The following is a 7,727-nucleotide window of genomic DNA, read 5'->3' on the forward strand; positions in this document are numbered from 1 at the left end:
AACGAACCCACTACTACAGTGTTCTGGATTGGTTTCTCTACTAACTCGCTGAAATGCTAAATGTATATGTTAAATACCAGGTGGCCAGTGGCGACTTAACTGAAAAGGATGGGCTCATAGAAACAGTTGGAACGGAATACTATCAAACATCTCTCTCTCACACACATGCAAACAAACACACACACGCACAGTTTCCATTCCAGTCATTGCTATGGAGTCACCCCTCCCCCATGTCACTCTCAGTCTACACCTGACTTTGGCATTGTTTGTCCATACTGATACAATTCACAGCCAGCGTTATGTCATCGTAAGGCAGCTAGACTTGATTTACAACCTTACAAGAGTAAAGAGAGCTTTGCAGCCCTCCTTCCCATTATATTTGGTGAGTGACAGGACTTCTCCTGGAGCCCTGATCTCTCTTGCTCATTCATACAGGCTACAACAGGTTTAATGGCACTGAGGTATCTGGGCCTTCCATGAGAGCTGGGCATCAGGTGCAAGAACTAAACCTTCCTTTTTGAGTTACAATGCTTCCTTCCAGCTCGTTCCTTCACCTTTCCTCAACCTACTTTCAGTTATCTACTCCACTTATGCTCTAATGTAATGGTCCCTCATTCTTGAAGTCATATCTAAATGTTCCCTTGTTATTTCATAGTGTGTACTTAATGTTACTCACATCCTGCTGTGTGAAATCTCACTGAAGAGATTAGCATCAACACTGCCCCTGAGAACAGTGATCACATGAAGCCAAGGGCACAGTAACATAGGAGTAAACAAATTCAGTTTCTGAACCACGATGTATCTGCAAAATTCAGCGATAATTTGTCAAACCTAAGATGTCTAGTTTTAAGTCTTATTTTAGCATTTAGAAAATGTTCACCCAAAATATGTTATATCCTATTTTTATTTTATAAAATGTGTGTTATTTTATTTAACAAACTATGTTGCTGTCATTGTGTTCATAAATCATTAAAAAAAAGTTATACTAGTTAATGTTTACATTAAACAATTATAATTACAATCTAAAAACTGTGTCCATGGACACGTTTCACATTACTATAGCATTAATGTCCACTCCTGTCAGTTTAAATACATTTGTCTTCACCCATGATGCTTCACAGAGGAGTAGTTCTTAGACAAGCACTAATGAATTTCATTTATTCGCTTATATGCCTTCATGAGGGTACTATTCTCAAACACCAGCTTTACAACCACTTGGCCTTCTCATTATCGAAACAGGACGTTCAAATTGGGAAACAGAAGTCCAATTTCCTTACCAACATGGAGGCTTCAACTGGGTTTTTGTGATGTACTTGATCATTTGCTGACTCACTATAACTTTCTTTTGTTGCTTTAGCTGATAGGACACTGCAAGCAAATGTCAGCATTTGCCCATACACTACTTTAAAGGTAAGGAACCAATGATCCAACGTTATAAAATAGTGACTCACTTCCCTTTAGTTGAATATAGAATGGGACTTACCTATGGGGGCCATACAAAGTCAACCATGAATGAATGACGAAGCCTATAGCCACTGGGGTTCCCAACGGTCCACTTGTGCATTACATGCCACAATGTTCGCAGTTGGAAATGAAAACCAGCATCATGAAACACGTTTACTCAGCTAACGCTAAAAGATTTATGATGCCGCCCTTTGGTAATGGAGATGAATGCACAGAGGGTGTATAAAGGAGAGGGTGGGGAGAGAGAGGCTATGCTGTCAGATTCCACCTGTCCATACAGAGACACACACACAGAGAGAGAGAGAGAGAGAGAGACACACAGAGAGAGAGAGAGAGCGAGCAGCGGGAACAGAGAAATGGAGTGCGCATGACATAGTGCCCTCCACAATTCTTGGTACTTAACGTATACACTCACCTAAAGGATTATTAGGAACACCTGTTCAATTTCTCATTAATGCAATTATCTAATCAACCAATCACATGGCAGTTGCTTCAATGCATTTAGGGGTGTGGTCCTGACAATCTCCTGAACTCCAAACTGAATGTCAGAAATGGAAAGAAAGGTGATTTAAGCAATTTTGAGCGTGGCATGGTTGTTGGTGCCAGACGGGCCGGTCTGAGTATTTCACAATCTGCTCAGTTACTGGGATTTTCACGCACAACCATTTCTAGGGTTTACAAAGAATGGTGGGAAAGGGAAAAACATCCAGTATGCGGCAGTCCTGTGGGCGAAAATGCCTTGTTGATGCTAGAGGTCAGAGGAGAATGGGCCGACTGATTCAAGCTGATAGAAGAGCAACTTTGACTGAAATAACCACTCATTACAACCAAGGTATGCCGTAAAGCATTTGTGAAGCCACAACACGCACAACCTTGAGGCGGATGGGCTACAACAGCAGAAGACCCCACCGGGTACCACTCATCTCCACTACAAATAGGAAAAAGAGGCTACAATTTGCACAAGCTCACCAAAATTGGACAGTTGAAGACTGGGAGAATGTTGCCTGGTCTGATGAGTCTTGATTTCTGTTGAGACATTCAGATGGTAGAGTCAGAATTTGGCATAAACAGAATGAGAACATGGATCCATCATGCCTTGTTACCACTGTGCAGGCTGGTGGTGGTGGTGTAATGGTGTGGGGGATGTTTTCTTGGCACACTTTAGGCCCCTTAGTGCCAATTGGGCATTGTTTAAATGCCACGGCCTACCTGAGCATTGTTTCTGACCATGTCCATCCCTTTATGACCACCATGTACCCATCCTCTGATGGCTACTTCCAGCAGGATAATGCACCATGTCACAAAGCTCGAATCATTTCAAATTGGTTTCTTGAACATGATAATGAGTTTACTGTACTGAAATGGCCCCCACAGTCACCAGATCTCAACCCAATAGAGCATCTTTGGGATGTGGTGGAACGGGAGCTTCGTGCCCTGGATGTGCATCCCACAAATCCCCATCAACTGCAAGATGCTATCCTATCAATATGGGCCAACATTTCTAAAGAATGCTTTCAGCACATTGTTGAATCAATGCCACGTAGAATTAAGGCAGTTCTGAAGGCAAAAGGGGGTCAAACACAGTATTAGTATGGTGTTCCTAATAATCCTTTAGGTAAGTGTATATTAAATAAAAACAGTGTGGAAAATTATCCTTGTTGTTTTAAAAAATAAATAATCCCATGACTCTAACCTTTAAGTTGGAGAACATTCCTCCATGCAGAAACTCTTGAAATCTTTTAGAGTCCTTGGTCAATGCCTACTTGTGGACTCTCCTCATCAGCTCACCCCTACACGTTTTTATTGGGATTTAGTTTAAGGGACTGTGATGACCATTTCAAAAACATTATTCTAAGGTCAGTGAACCATTTTAGTGTGGATTTGGTGGTATGGTATGGATAGTTATTCTATTGTAGAATGTAACGACAACCCAGTTTTAGCCAGTTTTAATCTCCAGGTAATAAGGGAAATCTTAAATCGGGATATGTCAATGACATTTGGTTCATACGAATTTATAGAGGTGCCAATAATTCTGGAAGACTCTGAGCTGTAGTTCAGCCATCTTAATGCTATGTCTACTCTTATGTAAGAGTCTCAGGAAATTGCATTAATGGCATCCTGGAATGAGTGTGTACAGCAATATAATGCAGATTTTTCATAGACTTTGTGATAGGGGAAAGAAATGTCAATGAGTAGCCTAATATGTAGGGTAGCTACACACACTTCCCTAACTGCTGTCCAAACCCACACACTGGTAGACTCCTGAAACCACAAAGCCCAAGGGTGTGTCACACTTCTACTTATTGCCGTATGGAATATGTTCCATGCTACTGATATTTGTATTAGGCTTCAGGATGTTCGCTTGTTAGATCAGATGGTCCTAATAGCGGAGTGAAATACAGGTGCCTGTCGCGCATCAAGCATTAATTACAGCACACACCGTATGTAATTGTTTGAAACCTATAGTACTTAATTCAAAGTGCCCTAGCAAAAGTCAGACCAAGAAACGTCGAGTAGCCTACGTTTATTTTAGCTGCAAATATCCCATGGCGTTTATATCGTTCGGATCCCGGAAGAACATAATATAGGCCCAGTTAGAGGGGAAAAAATATATACTACCTATTGGAAATAGATTATGATATTGAAATATGGGATACAATACTCCTTGCACTGTACAACCACCCACCTAAATAATAGTAATCTATCTATCAAAGCATCTTGCAGCGCGTGCCATTCAGACCCAATCACATCTGCTTGTCTAAAAGCAGCTGCAATGAAAATTATATCCCAAATTATTAGAAAAGCACTCACAAATAACTTTCAACGGTAGTTACGTTACTGAAACAATGTGATTATAGTGTATATATTTATTTTCGAATTAGCGCTTTAAAGTCATTTGTACACACTTAAGGGGAGACCATCTGGACAGGCTTTTTGTTTCTGTATCTTCTCTGTCCATTCTATGGCACCGTAGTCTCCTATTATCACTTTTAAGTTACAAAATATAGCCTATAGCCAAATCCATATGCTGTAGCCTATGTACGCTTAAAAATAGGTCACATTTTGACAACATTTATTTTTATTTCTGTCACGTTTCATGTTTCATCTGACGTGCGAGGCATTCGAAGTGATTTCCCGCTACTTGGAATTTTGGAAAATACTAACGATTTGCTTTGGGAATACAATAGTGATTGGCTGGTGGTTTGCTTATGTCATAGAGGCTGAACCAAGACCAGAGAAGATGCACCAGATTCCGCTGGAGAAGTTAAACCAACGCACAACTAGTAGGCTATTTATTTTTAAAACCGTAGGCTACTAACAGTAGGCTATTGAACTGTTCTGATTTATGAATCGGCCTACGTTACACAACCCGGCTGTCACCTTTGTCACCCGATCTCAAAACGCACTGGTCCTACACATCCCGAACCCCAACACTGGCAGACCTATCAATGGAAGAGACTGCGAGTATTCCACGTGAGGAAGCGATACCCAATAAACAAATGTGACAGTTCTGTCTGATGCATTATACCCACAGGGTTTCATAACAATTCCTTTAATAACTGGCCTCAACCTAGCAGGGCTATTGTAGACTAGGCTATCTATGTATGCCAGAGATTAACAACTGGACAGACACAGAACTAGTTTATTTACAAGACGAAGAGTTCCCTCACATCCCAGAAAGCCATAGATAGCTAATTCTGTAGCGAGTGGACTCAAGGACCACTGGTTTTACATCCAGAATTTAGAATAACGTGCCGTTCCATATATCTTCCCTCACTGTAGATCGCGCGCACTCGAGAAAACGGAAAATAAACTGTTACCCATAGAAAACAAGTGTCCATGTCCGCAAAACAAACCAAAGGAATAAAGTGCGTAAAGCCACGCTGTGAACATTTCCTTCCCAGGCAAATATGACACAGGAATGGAGAAACGTTTCAACTGTCAAACCTTCACTCCAACACCTTCTTATTACGCAAATTAAATTACAACCCAACGTAATTTAAAAATTCCCAAAACGAGTAAACACAATCTTACCTGATCATGGGAAGGATGTCCTTTTAAGATCTGACAGCTGTTTTAAGATCCTGAAACGAAATCTGAGCTCTGAAGAATATACACTGGCTGCCCAAAACCTCGTTTCAACCGTCTCGTTGCGGAATGCTTTTACCGTCCTTCTAGATGGCGCTAGCTTGGCCCCACAGAATACAGAGGAGGAGCGTGAGTACTTGTAATAAAAACGATGATGATGATATGGGATGTGAGAGCCCAGAGGCCGTGTGATACACCTTTTCTCTCAGCTAGCACACCATTTCCTTAAATAAACTGCACAGCAGTGGTAAGGCAAACATTATTTCAACAGATTAATAAAAGGTCATTGCATATCACCATCTCTTCAAAATATGGGCCTAATACATTTGTCATGACGCTTTATGATGTGACACCTCACAGCTTTTATTTTTAATTTTTTTAACTTGTTCAACACTTCTTTTTGTAACAAAGTGGTGAGCAACAAGAGGGAGATTTCGACACAGATCTGTCTGAAACCCACACTTGTTCATTTACAGTGATGAACACAAATTAGGTGCACACAGGTTTGAAGCAAACAACCACAAGTGTCCATCTGAAGGGACCACCTCATATCTAATTGGCTGGAGCCTTCGGATCCTCAAAAAGTGCCACAAACTCACTATCTTCACAGGCTGCATCACCACTAATTCCAAACGTTTGTAGTATAGAGCCCCAAGAAGAATACAAATGCTAAATATCCCAAAAATGTCAGAGTGCAATTTACAGATAAAGAAAGACCATTCTATTTGTTTTCTGAAGACAATATTTAACTCCCAAAATAGCAAAGCAGTAAAAAGAGACATTAAACACAGACCTGAAATTCTTCTCCCATGACGCAGATAGAGAGTCCTGGATCACATGATGACAGGGACACATCCTATTCCATCTTAAATGCACTGAACTGTGAAGGAATGAACAAAGAGCATGAGAGCTCGAATGGAAGAACAGGTTGAAAGAACAAAGCAGGAGGATGGAGAGAGGAGTGGAAGCACTGATTAGTGAGATACACAGCTCAGTGGTTTCAAGAACTCAAATCTAGTTTATGCATGATGCCTTATTGTTCAAAGGTATGTGTGTACACAGTCATGTTTGAAAACAGAATAGATAGATGACAAACAGTCATCTAAGAATTTAAACCAAGCCTCCAGATGTCATGGACCCAAGACTTATCTCTCGCTTTTCAACCTAGATAATCAGTGTTTTCATCCCTAATCTTCTGTTGGATAACTGGTTTATTTGAGACGAGAACAGAGAGCGATGGCTATTTTTCACAAAAGAAAATGTTATTCTCTTACCCAAATTCCTCTACAGTACTGTTATCTCAAGCCATCCAAAAGAAACCCACATGGCCTGACTCTGACTTTTTCTGTCTTCTGTTTGCATTTACACCGTCCATCCGGTCTAGGCAAGACACCTTTCTCTCTGCAGAAGTTTAACACACATCAGAATTCAATTGGAAGTATTTGAATATGAACAGCAGCGCGGCAACGTGCTAGCGATTACTTAGTGGCCAATAACACAGCTCTGTGAAAGTGAGTGACATGTTGGTGGAGCGATTTATTCCATGACTGGTGGTGAGGTCCCAGTTTACTGAGTGACAATGCAGTAACCTATGTATCCTAATAACAAACAGACGTCCTGCCAAGTTCACCATGCTGTATTGTCCATAACATCAAACGTCGCGCAACATACTTACATCTTATCTCAATGGGTGTTCTGTGTAGGTCCTCCGTCACAGCTAATAGTCTGTTTCCGGGGGAAAGGAGTTTCTCCCTTGCGGTGACTCACCCTATGCTTTGTGTTATCAGGCGATCGGCCAATCTGATGCACTAGCCCCATACATACAAAAACCTCATGGAGAATATTTCAACCTAGGTGACTTACAGGTGGTTGCAACCATAGGAGCTAATGCTGACAGTTGTCTATGTTCATTCTGCGTCATGACATATCTGCAGATAATAGATTTCTTTGTAATGAAGAGGAGTGGACCACAAAAACCTAATCAAAAGCACATTACTTTCTTTCATAAAACCAAGAGAGGGATAAAAGGAGTCTTTTCAGCAACCACCAACATAAACAAGTGTTAAGGTAAATGTGCATCGATACGCCTTAGTAACACAAGCTCAATTTTGAAATGATAGCAAGGCCCTAGTTGGAAAACCTCAGAAGTAGCTATTGGAAAATATCTAAAACAC

The 7,727-nt window shown here is 40.9% G+C and overlaps 1 protein-coding gene across 7 annotated transcripts in view; it reads right to left on the reverse strand.

The window, feature by feature from the left end:
- The window catches only part of si:dkey-97m3.1 (fatty acyl-CoA reductase), a 31,635-nt gene extending 24,692 nt beyond the window's left edge, over positions 1-6,943 (reverse strand). For 2 of the 7 annotated variants that reach the window (XM_020042590.2, XM_020042591.2), the window contains exons 1-2: positions 5,500-5,652; positions 2,434-2,490 (exon numbers count right to left, since the gene is read on the reverse strand). The gene's annotated coding sequence lies outside the window, so the exon portion shown is untranslated. Of the gene's footprint in view, positions 1-1,483; positions 1,570-2,433; positions 2,491-5,499; positions 5,653-6,346; positions 6,439-6,827 lie in introns of those variants that run through there. The other 5 variants (XM_010892573.3, XM_010892576.3, XM_010892575.4 and 2 more) reach the window with 4 other exon arrangements.
- Positions 6,944-7,727: the final 784 nt, after the last annotated feature.

Source organism: Esox lucius, chromosome 23 (assembly GCF_011004845.1).
Source record: "Esox lucius isolate fEsoLuc1 chromosome 23, fEsoLuc1.pri, whole genome shotgun sequence".
Lineage (NCBI taxonomy): Eukaryota > Metazoa > Chordata > Actinopteri > Esociformes > Esocidae > Esox > Esox lucius.